The following is an 18,912-nucleotide window of genomic DNA, read 5'->3' on the forward strand; positions in this document are numbered from 1 at the left end:
GTAACAATCTCAAATGGATAACATGGTATTATGATAGTAAATTAGAATCAGAAAAAAAGATATTCTAACATGTTACTTAAATAAGCTGGTTATGACAACCACAAAATACAAAAATCGAAATGGAAAATAACATTTACACGAAAAGCAAGGGGAAAGGTTGGTTAAATATGAAGTAAAAATGGTCAGTTCTCACTTGGATTAAGTAAATTACTTAGTAGTGATGCAGGCAACTGCATAACCCAGGATTTAAGGTGCTCTTTCATTGCCAACCATACCAAAGGAGGCATTTTAGTATAATTATCAGATATTCAACTGTTTCTACGAATTGAAGAGTCAGAGTCAATTTACCATGGAACCCCAAATCAAGCTCTCCAAGTACTTTTCTCTTGCTTCTTTCATTCTCTGGCTTCTGTGTGGCTTTTTAAATTATCCCTGTAATTGGCTGCATTTGTGCTGTTCAAGCCCAGCAGCAATTTCTCCACCTGGGACTCTGGAACCATTTCGATGCACTTCTTCTCTTCGACCGTGTCTTCATTAGGGCAAAACCACGATCAATGTGGTGTTTAAGATTGGTAAAACGAAATTGTTGAAAACCATAGAGAGTTAAGCTCTCCGTGAGTTTCGCCGAACCATCCATGAGAACCCAAAGATAAAACAAATTTATAAACATGAATGGAACAGAAAATTAGAGGGTACTTTTTCTTTTCTTTTTCTTAGCTAAATTATACATTTGGCTTGGCACTGTTTAACAAAGCATGAGGGCAATTTGTTTTGTTGAAATGCATGCTAGTCTCTATTGCGGTTAGTTTTTGCTGAAGTGAGTAGGAGGGTGTTTTAAGGGTCCTTTGGGATTTTTAAATTTTTTGGGTTTTGAAAGTATATTCACGAAATGAAAAATAATCAGCCAACGGTCAAAAAAGCGCGGCGTCATATTGTCCCTTTTTTATTGTCGGCATTTAATTTTGCCTTTTTTTAAATTGCTATTATTATGGTCCAATGCTAATTTTTTTTCGGACAGTATTTAATAAATTTATTAATAATTTTACTTTAATTTATTTAATTCTTTTTATTTTTTTTAATTTATAAATTGTCTAGTTTCATTTTATCAAATAACTCTATTATATTTTAATCTTTGCATCAATCTTTTTTTTTTTTAATATGTTTTTTCTAATATTTATGAAGTATCATTAAAAAGTTAACGCGTATGATATGAATTTCATATTTGGATTTTTTTATAATGTAATTTAATAAGTAATTAATAAATAATTACATATAGAAATAATAAATAATAAATAATTCATAAATTAAAACAACTCTCAATCTAAAGAAAATAAATGTAATTATCTAAAAAATTAACTCAGTAGAAAAACTTATCAGTAAACAAACATATAAAAGATTAAAATCTTTTAAAATTTTTTTTGAAACCTTAAATTTATTCATTAAATATGTTAGAAATAATAATTGAAAAAACAACAAAATTAATGTCTAAAAGAGACTCAAAATACAATTAAAACTATTTAACAAATCATATAATGTTGGGGTCAAATTTATCATTAAACTTATTTTATCTATCAGTATACTACTCTGACGTTAATTTTGTTAGAAATCGAAATGTGAACCAAAGAAAAAGGTTGAAATGGCAGAAAGAGAGACTTGCATTAAAATTTCCTTTTTCTTTCTAAGTTCAAAAATATTAAATAAAACATAAATGAAAATATTACTCCCCCTCCCTTTCTTTTATCAATGTGATTTTTTTCTTTTCTTTCATTTCTTCCTTATCCTCTTCTTTTCTCCTTCTTCAACCCTAGCCACCCCATAGTTTTCGCCCACCATGAATAACATATTTCTGGCTTGAAATGACACTGAAGTGTTCTCTCCATTCCCTTTTAAATGCTTCATTAATTTTCAAAAATTTCAAAGTTACAAAATGCTTTCAACTTTCAAACTTCTCTAACTTCCATCTAAAGCTCCAACCGTCGAAACATCTTGTAATTTGACCATGACTTCTTCGTAGTATGATGAACTTCTTCACTGCTCAAATCTCCTAAATGGGTTTTAAAAAATTACCTTAAAAATCTGAAACTTTGGTTTCCTATGTTGGATTGACTAGCTATTGCAACCATGGTGGTTGATATTTAAGCCTTTGCCGAATTATTTTCTACTGTCATGGGGTTTGAGGGTCTTGATCTTATTAAGGATTGAAGGGCTAGTTGATGGAGGTTAGGAGTTGATGGTTCATCAACATTGAATGTAAGCCTTAGATCTCGATGTTGTAGTTATTTATAAGCAAACAAAATTGTTGCAGATTTGAGTTTGTTTTTTCATAATTCTAATTTGATTTTTATTTATTTATTTTCGAATTAGTTTAGGATTAAGTGATTGATGTCTTTCCTCTTTTTGTTAAATATTCATTTAATTATTTTATTTGTTTGCATATATAGTTATCTTGAACCAAAGTTTGTTGGGTTATTGATGAATGTTGTTCAAATTTCTTTAATTTTATTTACAAAAGTCTCAAAATTCTAGAACATTCTCACCTCCTACCTCTTGCTTTAGAATTTTAAAACAAAACAAGAAGTTAAAAAAAAAACACAAGAAAGTAATCTGATTGGTTTCATTTACAAATTTCTTGAAAAGAAAATAGAAACAAATTAGTAGAGAAAAGAAAATTGAAAAGAAAACAAAATAATTGAAAGGGTAATAGGAGTGGTTTAGACCTGACCATGGGTCAGGTCGCTAGGCCCAGTCTAAAGATTCGCCCGAAATGTGAGAATGTTTGGACAAAAATATAAGCTCAAAAAAAGGACTTAGATAAAAAAATAAGGCCCATTTAAAAAATGGGTCGAGTCTTAAGTAAGATATTTTTGCCCGGCCCGGTCAAAATTCACTAAAGGATAAATAAAATTTGTTTTTTTTAAATGTTATTTTCTTATGTTTTTCCCTAGTTTGCTACTATCTTATTATTATGTTGCTATTATTTTGTTATTATTGTTTGGATATTATATAAAACTTATTTTATTGTTAATTTTGTTATTATTTTAAAGGCATTTGTTAATTTGTTATTATTTTAGAGGCATTTGCTTGTTAAATTGCGTTTATTTTAGTGTTATTTAAGTCTACATATTTTTTAAATTTTAATTTCAATTTGTTGAGAAATATTATTTGATATTTTTAGTATTTTTGATGTATTATATATATTTAAAATTATATAAAAATAATATAAAAAATTAATACGAGCGGGTCGAGTTAGACCTGAGTTTTAGTATTTTTATCTACGTAGGACTTGGGCAAAATTTAAGCCCATTTTTCAGGTTGGGCTAGACTTGGGCATAATAAATGGGCCCAAAATTTTAGTTGAGCCTAGCTCCGCCGCCCATGAGCACCTCTACAACCGGGTTGTTTACCTAGATAATAAAAATTAATTACAAAAATGAGGAATGTTATAAATTATTTTTGAGAATGATATTTTTTTGTAATAAAATTAGGCACAGTCAATGTATTATACGCCACTTAAAAAAACAATATTTTAATAAAATAATAATAAATAAATTTTAATTTAAAAGGTGTGACGCTAAAATGTGAGACGATACCTTTTTTTTCATCTTGACTTTTATTTTATTTTTTTTAATTTAGGGCGGTTGTAATATAATTTGAATTTCATACTTCTATTATATGAAAATTAGAAGTTAGTCTATTTATCTTAATTTATTATAATTTGTTTTATGTATGCTTTCGAATTTAAAAATTTAATCAAATTATTTAATACTATTAATTTGATCATCAAATTATTTACTTCAAGAACAATCGTTTAGCAAATTCACATGCAAAAATTAATAGAAAATTTTTGATAAGTTTATATTTTTATATTTTGATAGCAAGCTAATTTTGTGTTTTTAATGTACTTATTTTTGGTCAAATCTTGAATAGAATGCCAATAAGCTTGTGATTTCTTGTTAAATTTATTAGGGCGCAATTGAAATGCCTAAGTTCAAAAAAAATTAAAGAAATTGGGCTATATTGGAATAAAAGCAAGGAAATGGGCCAAATTGAAAAGTTGCAGAATTGGTGGCTGATGAAAAAAATAAAAATTTAATGTTGTTAAATCTCATAATTAGAAAAATATCTAATTTTTTATTGGATGTTAAACATAATTTTAAGAGGAAGTCATGCTAAAATTAGCTTTTGAGAGGTACATAAAAGCGTTGTAATTTCAGATTGAAACACACAGAGAGACTTGAATTCAAAGCAAATTTTTTTCTTTCCTTCAATCTGTAGCTTATTAAAGCATTCTGCCAATTCTTTTCTTTTCTTATTTTTGTACAATTGCTCTTTAAGTCCCCCATTCCTTTTTCACCTATCTACATTACATTAAAATCCATTCTCATAATCTTATAAAGCATGATTAATATCATGCTCAACTAATCCCTATTTAGCTTTCGTCCAGTCATTGTTTTGATCGAGAATTGTGAGAAATGAATCTACACTAAATTTTACAACACAGTATTCATTATCTCTCTGGAATATGGGATAGTCATATTCATCCCTCAAAGTTAATCCAATTTCAACTTAAAGTGCATGTTGGGAGGAAGTTGTTTTGGCGTACACTTGGGAAGGCGAGTCGGTTGTTTGTCGTATTCTAGTTCCCATGAGCAAATTAGCTTGTCCAGTTGGAAAAAGCTGGTTGGATTTCGTCAAGGGAGATAGTGATTGAATTTAAATGACCCATGCGGTTGAGACCGTTAATTTGAGTTGGGCTCTTCTAGATAACAAGGCTGTCTTTGAGTTGGGCTCTTCTAGATAACAAGGCTGTCAAGATCTTAAATTATGGACGTGTGTTACGTAGTTAGATAACCGGTAACAGTTGGTTTTCAAGCCATACCGAAACCAACTACACAAGGAAGAGTTGACAATTGAGGCATCCTTAATTGCTATAACTAGCTTATCATTTGAAAGGAAAAATCCACTTTCAAGGATCGATTCAAGTTCGAAGTGTATCGAGGCTAAGGTTAAGCATTCACATATGTGATTTACCAATTTAATTTAATTTACTTAATTTCATTTTGCAATTATCATTATATTATTTGCTCTAATCATTTTTATTTTCCTTTATCAACTAAAACCCCTTTTTAGTTATTTTTTTCAGCTTTGCACATACAAATCTTTGGTACGACAGTTGCTTAGACTTAGGAATCTGGTCATGTAACACGAAAATTAAGAGTCCCAGTCCCTGTGGGATCAACCCTACTTCTCTACACTACAGTTTAATTCAGTTAAAGCGTAGGAAATTATATTTGGTAGTTTCGATGCCATCAAATTTTGGCGTCTTTGCCAGGAACTGGAAAAAATTCTAATTTTCTTCATTTTTGTTAGCTCTAGTTTTTCAAGTTCTTTGATATAACAAAAAGTATATTAAAAATCCCCTACTTAAATTTGCAAAAAATGTTTATAAGTTCTTCAAATTATTTTCAAAGTGTTAGAAAAAATACACTTTTAAAAAAACCTTGAATTAACTTAATTTTTTAACGAGTTTTTGAAGTTTGAAGGACCTTTAAAATACCTTGAAAAAGATATTGAAAAGACATTGAAAAAGCTATAGAATTCTACTGGTAGAACTGGGAGTTCTAACGATACAACTTTGGGTTCTACCAATACAATCCGAACTTCTATCGATAGAACACACTCTAGTAAGCAAGGTTGTTTTGGCTTGGGACTTCTATCAATACCCTGGTCCGATCTACCGATACAACCAAAGTGCTACCAATACCTTAAGGACTTCTGTAACACCCCTAACCCGTATCCTTCACCGAAATAGGGTTACGAGGCATTACCGGATAACACAACTCATTCACATACATTTATACATTCATACTCAAAATCTATTCAAATCATTCACAATGTCCATTGTAAGGCTCTATGAGACCTTAAAACATGCTTAAAAGTGGTTCGGGACTAAACCGATAGCATTTGCAAACTTTGAGAAACTTAGAAAATTTTCAAACATATAAGGGTCACATGCCCTTGTGAACAAACCATGTGCCTCACACGGTCACCAGACACGCCTGTGTCAAAATAAGGCATACATACTGACTTGTACCATACGGCCTAGGACACGCCCGTGTGCCTTAGCCGTAGGAAAACTAAAGGGGTTACTCACTTGGGTTACAAACACGCCCATGTGCCAGCCCGTGTGCCACACATAACTAGTAGACACGCCCATGGGTCAGCCCGTGTGCCACACACGCCCATGTGTCTAGGCTATGCCAAATCTATAGGTATACTGACTTTAGTTCGAAAGGGTACCCCAGGGGACACACGGCCGTGTAGCATGACCGTGTGTCGCACACGGCTGAGACACACGCCCGTGTCTCTGCCCGTGTGGACAAAAATAGGTCATTTGTAAAGCCAATTTGCCACTCTTTTTCTCATGCACATAAAGCAACCAAAATATACCATTTCAATGCATATATAGGCAGCCAAAACATGCCAATTCATACACATATTATGCCATCTATCCGCAGCCATTTCAACTACTCAATTCCTGTAACATCCCAAATTAAGGCCTAGTCAGAATAGTGGTTTCAAAACCACAAATTTGAAATAAAAATAATTAATTTATGACTATTATGAGGTCTATAATGTGAATGCATGCTTGTGTGAAAATTTCATAAAAAATTCTATGTGAAAGGTGCCTAGTTTTAAATTAGGGACCAAAATTGAATAAGTTGAAAAACTTAGATTCTAAAAGATTTTAGCATGAAATTTCTATGGAGTACAAATTAGGAGGTCTTAAATAGCAATTTGCCCAATTTTTATATTTTTGGACAAGAATGGGCATGCATGGGAAATTTGAAAGAAAGGCCTTAATGGCTTTTTAGTCTTTTAGTAAATTAATGAATTAAAAAGGAAAAATCAAGTGAAAATGTTGTCCATCTTCATCAAGGGCTGCCGAAAATTGAGGAGAGCCATAGCTAGGATTTCCAAATTTTCCAAGTTTGATAGTAAGTCAATCCTAGACCCGTTTTTAATGTTCATTGCAATTTTGAAATCCTTGAAGCTTAATCTAACTACTTCCACCCATATTTTGAGCTAGGGTTTATGTTCAAAACTTTACCCATGTGTGACATACATGTTCTTTGATGTTCAATAAAGGAACAGGTGAGTTTGATGTATGATGAACATCTTTTATTAAGTGATTTTGCATGAAAACACCTAAAAAGGACTAAATTGAAAAAGGTGTAAATTGAGTGATAAAAATATATTTTTGATGAGTAATGTGGGCTGCTATGAGTATAAGAAATATTCAGCTAGGCTTGGGTAGTAAAGAAAATTAGTACATTTCAATATACGAGCCTAGGTACTAAATTATAATTTTGTGAAAGTTTAGGGGCAAAACTATAATTTTTAAAAATTGTGATTTATCGATTGATTTGGTCAATTTGATAATTAAATAAGTGAACATTGCTATTATAGATCAAGAAAAACAGAGTCCGAACCTAAACCGAGGGAAAAGCAAGGTTTTGGACTACAACGTAAAGTTATCAATATTTTGGAATCGAGGTAAGTTTGTGTGTAAGTAATTCAACAATTTCATTATCATGTATTCAATGCTTGAATTTGTATGAAAGGTGTACGTAAGCCCTTATTGGACTTGACTTGTGATGATTCAATGACAATTTGAGGATAGCTTTGTATCTTGGAAGTACCGGGTGACCCTAATGGATACTTAAGATTCGGATATCATGACACCATGGTCAATGAGATCCCGTGTGAGACCATGTTCGGGACATGGCATCGGTATCGAGACGAGATCCCATATAAGACCATATCAGGGATATGGCTTCGGCATCGTTAAGTGATTTCATGTAAGACCATGTCTGGGACATGGCATCGATATGAGGTTCCGTATAAGACCATGTCTGGGACATGGCATCGGCACCAATATGAGACTTCGTATAAGGCCATATCTGAGATATGGCATCGATGTATGGTCCCATGTAAGACCATGTCTAGGACATGGCTTTGGCCCCTATTTGGTGCACGATATTCCCGAACATCTTTTAGTATTCCAAGTGATTTAGTGGCCATTCAAGATTAAGGTTAATAAGTGGAGTGATATGAATAAGATATGTGTGGTACAGGTATGTATGTAAATCTCATAAGTATGAAACTCGGTTCATGGTGGAAATTTAGCATGAGTAAGGAAGAGTAAGATAAGTTATGAAGTTCAATGACATTTATTGTCAATCCTCACTATGTTCATTATGTGTAAACTGATAATGTGGTGATAATTGGTAGTATGTTTGATCCATGAAATTTTCATGATCTATGTTTCTTATTATTTACATACGACTTACTAAGCTTTATGCTTACCCTCTCTCTTTTCTTTTTCTTTTAGCATCACCAAGTTAGCTCGGGGATCATGGTTGTCGGAGCTCGAGTCACACTATCAACAAATCTTTTGGGGTATATTTGGTTTAATAAATTTAAGTGTGGCATGTATAGGAGACTTAGTATTTTGTTATAGTGTCATGTTGGTTAGCCAAAAGTGATGGCTCATGCTGGTATATTATTTCATTTTGTATTTGGTCATGAGATATGGCTCATATTAACTATTGGGTTGTAACCCTAAGTATTAATACATATATGTGTTGAGTTGGTAGTTGATAATGGATAGAGATGTCAATTTGTATGGTTATGGCATGATTTAAGGTAAATAAATAAATTGAATGAATTTAACAAGTCATGGAGTCCCAATTATATGTATTTTGACATGTATTTGTCACGCATGAGTTAAAGCTATGGATGTCTAAGTAACCCATTCATGCTATGATGATCACCATTGATAAATTTGAGTGTGTATATGTTAATGAGGGTGACAAAAGGGCTTGGAAATTAGCCTCAAAGTTGTCCACATGGGTAGACACACGGGCGTGTGTTTAGGCCGTGTGTGAAACATGGTCAGCCTCATGGGCATGTTGTCCAGCCGTGTGTCCCCTGCACCCTAGTTTTACAAGTCAATATGCATGGTAGTAAACACACAGGTAGAGACATGCCATATTTCTCAACCGTGTGGAGGACACGGCCTCAGGACTTGGGCGTGTGCCTAGGCCGTATGAAGTCTGCACCTTAAATGCAAAAATTAAATTCACCACATGGCCTAGCACACGGGCATGTGACTTGGTCGTATGATCTTTAATTGATGCTGACGTCATAAACAGAGAGTTATACGGCCTGGAGACACGGGCGTGTGACCCTGTTTTATGAAAATTCTTCCATGTTTATCTAAATTCTTGATTTAGTCCCAAACCACCCTCGGTGTACGTTTTGGGCTTTGTAGGCCCACAATAGGGATGATATGCATATGTATATACAGTTTCATATTCAAAGAAATTTTATGGCTCGGCTTTGTGTGTACGCTTACATTTAAGCCCAGTAATGCCTCGCATCCTGTCCCAGCGTTAGACACGGGTAAGGGGTGTTACATTTATTGGTATCAGAGCTACGGTTTATTCGGTTCTAGGACTACGTAACGAGTGTAAGAGTCTAGCTATACATGCCATACGTATATTATGATAATGTGACAACTCCTGACAATTTAAATTGTGTTTTATATAGTAAATGGATCCCAAACGAGCGGTTGCTGACGATGTAGAGAGTAACGCGCTGGCTCCCGCTCAAGGGGCAGTGCCTTCCGATAGTTGACCCAAGACTGTTAGTCTGGGAAGAGAGGCTAGAGAAGCCTTCCTAAAGATGATGAATGACTGGTACACCGAGTTTCTTTGGACAAACCTGGGTGTTCAACCTCCCCTACCCCCGCTGATTCCTCAGCCTACCCCTGTAGCTCCCTAGGTTGTTGAGAGGGTGAGAAGGGAAACTCCTCAGTTTGACTGGATTAGAAAGCAAGGAGCTAAAGAGTTCCGAGCTAACATAGATAATGATCTAGAAAGAACGTAGTTTTGGCTCGAGAACACCAATCGGGTATTTGATGAGTTGTCATGCACACCGGAAGAGTTCATGAAGTGCGTTGTATTGCTTCTAAGAGATTTAGCCTACCAGTGGTAGAACACTCTCGTGTCGGTTGTGTCAAGGGAGAAAGTGACTTGGGAGTTTTTCCAAGAGGAATTTCGCAAGAAGTACATCAGTCAAAGGTTTATGGATCAAAAAAGGAAAGAGTTTCTCGAGTTGAAATAGGGTAAAATGACAATTACTGAATATGAACGTGATTTTGTGAGGCTTAGCAAATACGCTCGAGAATGTGTATCTACTGAAGCCATCATTTGTAAAGGGTTTGAGGATGGGTTGACCGAAGAGATCTGATTGTTGGTTGGTATCCTTGAGTTGAAGGAGTTTGTTGTGTTGGTCGAGAGTGCATGCAAGGCTAAAAATTGGCTAAAAAAATGGAAACCCGATTTCGAGTCCCGAGACTCGAGGAAGAGACAACTAAGCAAATCCTTCCAATCTTCATCTAAAAAGTCGAGAGAGTTCACTACTCGATCTAATGCTTCTGCTGGGTATTCGAGCAAGAGTGGGGTAAACAGTACACAATTTCGAAAGCTCAAACTATTTCAATTGCTAGTGTTGGGAATGCTCGACCCAATAGACCAGAATGTTCCCAGTGTGGAGATGTCACCCCGGCGAGTGCTGGGGGGCAATAGAACCTGTTTTAAGTGCAGTTCCCCTGACCACTTTGTTAGAGATAGCTCCGACAGGACAGAAAGAGGAAATTTTCAAGAAGTAAGGGCGGATAGCATTGCTAGTAAGGGGAGACCTTAGAGGAATCCGAGTAGTGGAACGAGTAGTAAGGGTGCACCTAGGGAGTCTGTTATGAGACCCAAGGGAAGGGCACCTGCGAGGACCTATGCCATTCGCACTCGCGAAGAGGCTTCGTCCTTGATGTGATTACGGGTACATTTTCTATCTATGATACTACTGTTGCTTTGATTGATCCAGGGTCTACCCATTTGTATGTTTGCATGAAATTGGTGTCTAATATGAACTTACTTTGAATATATTGAATGTGTTAGTTGATAAAGTGTGTAAGAATTGCCCTTTGATGATTAGGGGTCATTGTATTCTGGCTAATCTCATGCTATTACCGTTTGATGAATTTGATGTAATTCTTGGCATGGATTGGTTGACCGCTTATGATGTGGTAGTGAATTGTGGAAGAAAATTTGTTGAACTAAAATGTGAGAATGGTAATGTTCTTCAGGTTAAACCAGATGAATTAAGTAGCATGCCTGCTGTGATTTCTTCCATGTCTGATCGAAAATGTGTAAAAAAGGGTTATGAAGCTTACCTTGCCTTTGTATCAAACACTAAAGAGTCTGGATTAAAGATTGAGTCGGTACCAGCAGTATGCGAATATCCGAATGTATTCCCGGAAGAATTGCCTAGGTTGCCTCCTGTTAGGGATGTGACAGCCCAAAGTTGACCCTAGTCGGGAAGTAGTTTCGGGACCGCTAAACCGAGTCACCGAAATGTTTGAATGTGATACTTATTGTCTAGAATATGTAATTATGAATGTGTGAAAATTTCAAGCTTCAATTTGGTTGATTTCATGTGAATTTAGTCAATAGGACTTATGTGAGAAAATTCTAAAATGTGATAGGTCAATGTGTGAGGACCTATTAGTGCATGTGGACAAAGGGGGGACTTGCATGTCAAATTCCCCCTACTAGTAGTGACCGGCCATGACAAGCATGGTAGACCAAGTTTGATGGCCAAGACATGTCATAGACATGTTTTGTTGGTGCATCATGGGTGGAAAAAAATAAAATAATAGGCATGGAAATTAAATAATGAAAAGGAGTATGATGATTACACAAAAAAAAAAGTGTGTAGTTAATTCTTTTCCCCCCCCATTGCCGTGAGCTAAAGAAAAGAGAGGAGAAGATCTTTGTTCATCCTTTTCTCACCTTCATTTAGCCTAAATTAGAAAGAAAAACAAAGAAAAATTTTCTCATCCTTTGGTTCATCCTTGGCCAAAAATTTTATGGAGGAAAGAAGAAGAAAGGTGAAGAGATTCGGCCATGCATGTAGCTAGGCTAAGGTATGTTTGATGATGTTCAATGAGATGCATGCATGTTTTAGTTGTTAGCTTGAGTTCTACCTAGCCCATGGTCTAAATCTTGCTATGTGATGGAAATGGCACTTGACCATGGATGCATCATTCTTGGTTGGTGTTTGATGTTGTGGTGATGAGGCATGAGGATGAGTTAAGATTCGGCCTAGGTGGAGGTTGTGTTAATGCCATTGCATGCAAAATATGAAGCTTGTTAATGATACATGTGATGATGGCTTGATGATTCTTGAACCTCCTTTTTAGCATTTTTGTGTGAGCACATATGTGCATTGGTTGCTAAATGGAGAAGAATCGGCTAGCAAGATGTGTGCTAAGGCCGAATGTAACTTTGCATGTTAATGAGCAATGCATGTGTTAAATTGATGAAAAGGGGGAGGATGCTTTACTAGTGTGTATATGTGTGTATTAAGTGTTGAAATCGACCCCAAAAATAGACATGCATATTCGGCCAAGGGGAAAGAAATTAGCTAATATGTTGTGTTGATGCATGATTTTTGCATGTATGAGACTTTAATGTCTAATGTATAAATATGGGCTAAGTGCCTTGTGTTCATCTTTTTGATGCCTAAATGATGAAATCAATTTATTTGTTTAATTAAGCTCAAGAGCAAAGGGGAAATAAATCCGATAAAGGGAAGGAAAAAGTGGTTGAATAGCTAGCGGAATCGTTCGACAACACCCGAGGTAAGTTCTTGAGTAAGAGAGCTTAAATTATGATGTGATTAAATCATGCTCTATGTGTGGCTATTGAGCCGAATGTGCAAGGACGATATGTGCCTTGTGTTTGAGTTTCGCAAATGAAAATGAAATATGAATGTGCCATGAATTATTGTTAGATGTGCATGATTAATTGAATGCTGTCCGGGCTAAGTCCCGAAGGCTTTGTGCTAAGTGAATATATCCGGACTAAGATCCGAAGGCATTTGTCAGAGATACAAATTCCGGGTTAAGCCCCGAAGGCCTTTGTGCGAGATACTAAATCCGGGTTAAGTCCCGAAGGCATTCGTGCGAGTTATTAAATCCGGGTTAAGTCCCGAAGGCATTCGTACGAGTTGTTAAATCCGGGTTATGTCCCGAAGGCATTGTGTGAGTTACTAAAACCGGGCTATGTCCCGAAGGCATTTGAACGAGGAGCTATATCCGGTTAAATCCCGAAGGTACGTGATTTGGTAATGAATGAGCTTGCTGTAAAATTCCAGCGAATACTCGAAAAACATCCCAATATGGGGATATGTTACGTATGTGTTGAATTTAATCGAGCCCTTACAAATAAATGTTCGCTCAGTTGATAAACGAGCTACCGGCCTTCGGCTAAGTTAGTCTATTGTGTATGTACATAAGGGTTGTTAATGTTGTGAAGCAAGTTTGATATCGGTAAATTGCATATTGTGAAATATTCCGTTTAGCTAAATGTGTGTTATTCTTTGTTTATGCTGGAATTCCTTGCTCAAAACTTACTAAGCATAAATTGCTTACTCGTTACACTGCTCCTCTGTTTTATAGAGTTTTGGTTCTCCAGCTATCGGACTCGGGATCTTGAAGTCGAAGTCGCCCACACTATCAAAGGCTCTTTTGGGTACTATTTTGGTTGAATTTTGATATGGCATGTATAGGACTACCCATTGTTGTTTTTCGAGTACTTTATGAAATGTATAAGTGTACAGCCATGCGAAAATGGCTTGTAGAAGTGGAGTATGGCATTAGACCATTCGTGTTTATGAATGTATAGATGGTTTCATGATGTAACTATAGTTGGAATGGAAGTGTTGAGCAAATGATCAGCCATTGGAATGGCTAAGTATGATCATATGTGGGCATATGTATGACAAGGCCCTAGTTGGTCCATGGAACCCCGAAAATAGGTAAGGTTTACTTTGAAAACAGAGGCTGACAGCAGCAGTGGTGTGGATTGGAAAAATCACAAGAATTCGTAGGAGTGGAATTAAATATTGAATAAATTATGTAATCGAACCTTGATGAATCTACTTTCATATGAAAGTAACGAAACAATCATATGAAAAGTAAAGTAAGAGATATTCAGGTTCTTGTGGAACAGGGCCAGAACAGTTTCTGGATTCCCTGTTCCGACTTTGGAAATTCACTATAAATTGACCAGAGATAATTAGGAGTCATACCATATATGTATGGATTCCTCTCTGAGTCTAGTTTCCATAGAAAGAAACGGCATCAGTATTGAAGCTCTGTGCAGAGAGATATCCAAGTCGTAATGGGAAAAGGTCAGTGTAGTCGACCCCTGTAACAAGGGAGACTTTGACTAATAAACTGTACTAATTGGCCCAACCAAAATTCTATAAAAAATACATAGGTGGGGACATGAGTCTAGTTTCAGGGAAAAATCACAAAACTGATTTTCGAGTTGTGAAACTCAAGATATGATTTTTGAAGCGACTAGTACTCAGACTGGGCAGTGTCTGGAAAAATTTTTCAAAGTTTGTTAACATCTCGTGTCCGACTCCGGTGTCGGTCTCAGGTTCGGGGTGTTACATTAAATTGGTATCAGAGCTACGGTTTAGTCGATTCTAGGACTACCGTAATGTGTTGGGTCTAGCTATACATGCCATTTTATGTGATTACTTGATAGTGTGGTGACTTCTGACAATTGTAAATGTGTTTATAGTAATGGATCCCGATCGTGACCGAGAGGTAGCTGATGATCTTGAGAGTGTAGCGCCTGCTCCCGCACAAGGGACAGTGCCGGCAGACTCTCAACCTAATGCTAGTAATCCGAATGATGAAGCTAGACAAGCATTCTATAGCGTGATGAATGATTGGTTCAACCAATACATTCGAACTAATATGGCTGTTCCACAACCTCCATTCCCGACAAATACTACCCCCGCACCTACAATACCACCGGTAACGGACCAAATAAGGTCAAATAAGCCCCCAGTTGACAGAATCCGAAAACATGGGGCTACTGAATTTAAGGCTATGGATAGCGATGATGCCGAGCAAGCTGAATTTTGGCTGGACAACACTATCCGGGTACTCGATGAGCTATCTTGTACACCCGATGAATGCCTAAAGTGTGCTATCTCCTTGCTACGTGATTCTGCCTACTATTGGTGGAGTACTCTGACTTCTGTTGTGCCCCGAGAGCAAGTAACTTAGGAGTTTTTCCAAACTGAGTTTTGGAAAAAGTATATCAGTCAGAGATTTGTTGATCAAAACGGAAGGAATTTCTTGAGCTTAAGCAAGGCTCCATGTCGGTTACTGATTACGAGCGAAAATTTGTTAGACTTAGCAAATACGCTCGGGAATGTGTTTCGTCCGAAGCTATTATGTGTAAACGCTTCGAGGATGGGCTGAATGAAGATATAAAAATGTTCGTTGGCGTTCTTGAAATACGAGAGTTCGTGGTACTTGTTGAACGAGCTTGTAAAGCCGAAGAGCTTAGAAAAGAAAAGCAAAGAGTTGATGAGGGAACTGGAGAGTTTCGTAAAAGATCCTCGGGAAGGTCTCTTCAACAGACATCGAAGAGATTTCGAGATGATGCGGGCCAGTTTAGAGGCACTTCGGGCCTTTTTAGACGAGATCGTGATCGACCCCCTGTGGGTACACGAGGCACTTCGGTCGCCAGTGTTGGGAATGAACGTCGAGATAGAAAGAAGTGTCGATATTGCGGTAAATGGCATTCGGGGAGTTGTAGATTCCCTGACCGCTCCTGTTACAAGTGCGGATCAGTTGACCACTTCATTAAAGATTGCCCGAGGTTGTTTGAACAGAATGAAAATCAGAGTGGGAAATCGGGTGCTACCACTGCTCGAGGTAGACCATCTGGAAATACGGGCAATGCTAGTGGTGGTCAGAGAGGATCTAGAGGTGATATAACCAGATCCGAAGCTCGTGCGCCTGCTAGAGCTTATGCTATACGTGCCCGCGAGGATGCTTCTTCGCCTGATGTTATTGCCGGTACATTCACTCTCTTTGATACTAATGTAATTGCTTTGATTGACTCCGGTTCTACTCATTCTTACATATGTGAAACCTTAGCATCCAGTAAGACTTTACCTATTGAGTCTACTGAGTTCGTAATTCGGGTGTCAAATCCCTTGGGTCATTACGTGCTTGTCGACAAAGTGTGTAAGAAATGTCCCCTGGAAATTCGAGGTTCCTGTTTTCCGGCGGACTTGATGCTTTTGCCGTTTGATGAATTTGATGTTATCCTTGGTTTGGATTGGTTGACCGCGCATGATGCGATTGTGAATTGCAAGAGCAAGACTATTGATTTGAGGTGCGCAAATAACAAAGTAGTCCGAATTGAGTCTGCGGACTTGGAGGGGATGCCAGCTGTAATATCAGCAATGTTGGCACAGAAATATGTAAGAAAAGGGTGCGAAGCATACCTTGCGTATGTACTTGATGACAAAGAATTAGAAAAGAAACCCGAATCTGTGCCGGTGGTTTGTGAATACCCGGATGTTTTTCCGGAAGAATTACCGGGCTTACCACCTGTTCGGGAGGTAGAGTTTGGTATTGAGCTTGTACCTGGGACTACGCCGATTTCGATAGCTCCGTATCGTATGGCACCAACCGAGTTAAAGGAGTTGAAAGCTCAGTTGCAAGAACTGACGGATAGAGGTTTCGCTCGACCAAGTTTCTCACCTTGGGGTGCACCAGTATTGTTCGTGAAAAAGAAGGACGGAACCATGAGGTTGTGCATTGACTATCGTCAGCTGAATAAAGTGACGATAAAGAACAAATATCCGTTGCCGCGCATCGATGATTTGTTCGACCAACTGAAGGGAGCCTCAGTGTTCTCAAAAATAGATTTGAGATCGGAGCTTTTTGGGGCTCGCCGGTTATTACCGACGATTTGTGAAAGGTTTCTCGATGATAGCCACGCCAATGACGAAGCTACTTCAAAAGGATGTTAAGTTCGAGTGGACGGAGAAATGTCAGAAAAGTTTCGACCAACTGAAAACTCATTTGACTAAAACTCCAATTTTGGTGCAACCCGAATCAGGTAAAGAGTTTGTCATTTATAGTGACGCATCCCTACTTGGGTTGGGTTGCGTATTGATGCAAGAAGGTCGAGTCGTGGCCTATGCGTCGAGACAATTGAAGCCACACGAGAGGAATTATCCGACCCATGATCTCGAACTAGCTGCCATCGTGTTTGCTTTAAAAATATGGCGACATTATCTGTTTGGTGAGAAGTGCCATGTATTTTCGGATCACAAAAGTCTCAAATATTTGATGACTCAACGAGACTTGAATCTGCGACAAAGACGTTGGCTTGAGTTGTTGAAAGATTACGAGCTTGTCTTTGATTACCACCCGGGAAAGGCTAACGTGGTTGCGGACGCCTTAAGCCGGAAGTCATTGTTTGCTTTACAGCGATGAACGTGCATTTGTCTGTTCTACCAGACAATGTGTTAGTAGCTGAATTAAAAGCTAAACCATTATTGACTCACCAAATTCGTGAAGCTCAGAAAGTCGATGATGAATTGGTTGCAAAACGGGCTAAGTGTTTTCCGAACGAGGAATCGGAGTTTCAAATTGATGATGATGATTGTTTGAGGTTCAGAAATCGTTTGTGTGTTCCAAGGAATTCGGAACTCATTTCGATGATTCTGAACGAAGCCCATTGTAGCCGAATGTCAATTCACCCGGGGAGTACGAAAATGTACAACGATTTGAAACGTCAATTTTGGTGGCATGGTATGAAACGGGACATCTCCGACTTTGTTTCGAGATGTTTAATATGTCAACAAGTGAAAGCGGAACATCAAGTGCCTTCAGGATTACTCCAGCCGATCATGATACCCGAGTGGAAATGGGATCGAGTCACAATGGACTTTGTGTCTGGACTGCCCTTGTCAGCAAGTAAGAAGGATGCGATATGGGTTGTTGTTGATAGACTGACTAAGTCGGCTCATTTCATCCCCGTACGTACGGATTTTTCATTGGATAAACTAGCTGAATTGTACGTTTATCAAATTGTGAGATTACACGGGGTACCTGTTTCTATCGTGTCGGATAGAGATCCGAGATTCACCTCACGATTTTGGAAGAAATTGCAAGAAGCTCTGGGTACCAAGCTGCATTTTAGCACTGCTTTTCACCCCCAAACCGATGGTCAATCCTAGCGGATAATTCAGATACTTGAGGATATGTTGAGATGTTGCATCCTCGAGTTCAGTAGTTCATGGGAACGGTATTTACCTTTGATTGAATTCGCTTACAACAATAGTTTTCAATCAAGTATTAAGATGGCACCTTACGAGGCTTTGTACGGTCGTAAATGTCGTACACCATTGTTTTGGACCGAGCTCGGTGAAGGTAAAATTTTCGGAGTTGATTTGATTAAAGATGCTGAACAGAAAGTAAAGGTAATCCGTGAAAGTCTGAAGGTAGCCACGGATCGTCAGAAGTCGTACGCAGATTTGAAACGAAAAGACATCGAGTATCAGGTGGGAGACAAAGTGTTCCTTAAGGTTTCACCTTGGAAAAAGATACTCAGGTTCGGCCGTAAGGGCAAGTTGAGCCCAAGATTCATTGGGCCGTACGAAATCTCCGAACGAGTTGGTCCGGTTGCGTATAGATTGATTTTGCCCCCGGAGCTTGAAAAGATTCATGACGTCTTTCATGTTTCGATGCTTCGACGCTATCGATCTGATCCATCGCATATAATTAGCCCATCAGAGGTTGAAATTCAAGTCGACATGAGCTATGAAGAAGAACCGATGCGTATCCTAGCTCGTGAAGTGAAGGAGTTGCGAAACAAAAGAGTTCCGCTAGTAAAGGTGTTATGGCTCAAACACGGGATCGAGGAAGCTACTTGGGAGACCGAGAGCTCGATG

Source organism: Gossypium hirsutum, chromosome A06 (assembly GCF_007990345.1).
Source record: "Gossypium hirsutum isolate 1008001.06 chromosome A06, Gossypium_hirsutum_v2.1, whole genome shotgun sequence".
NCBI classification, from domain to species: Eukaryota; Viridiplantae; Streptophyta; class Magnoliopsida; order Malvales; family Malvaceae; genus Gossypium; species Gossypium hirsutum.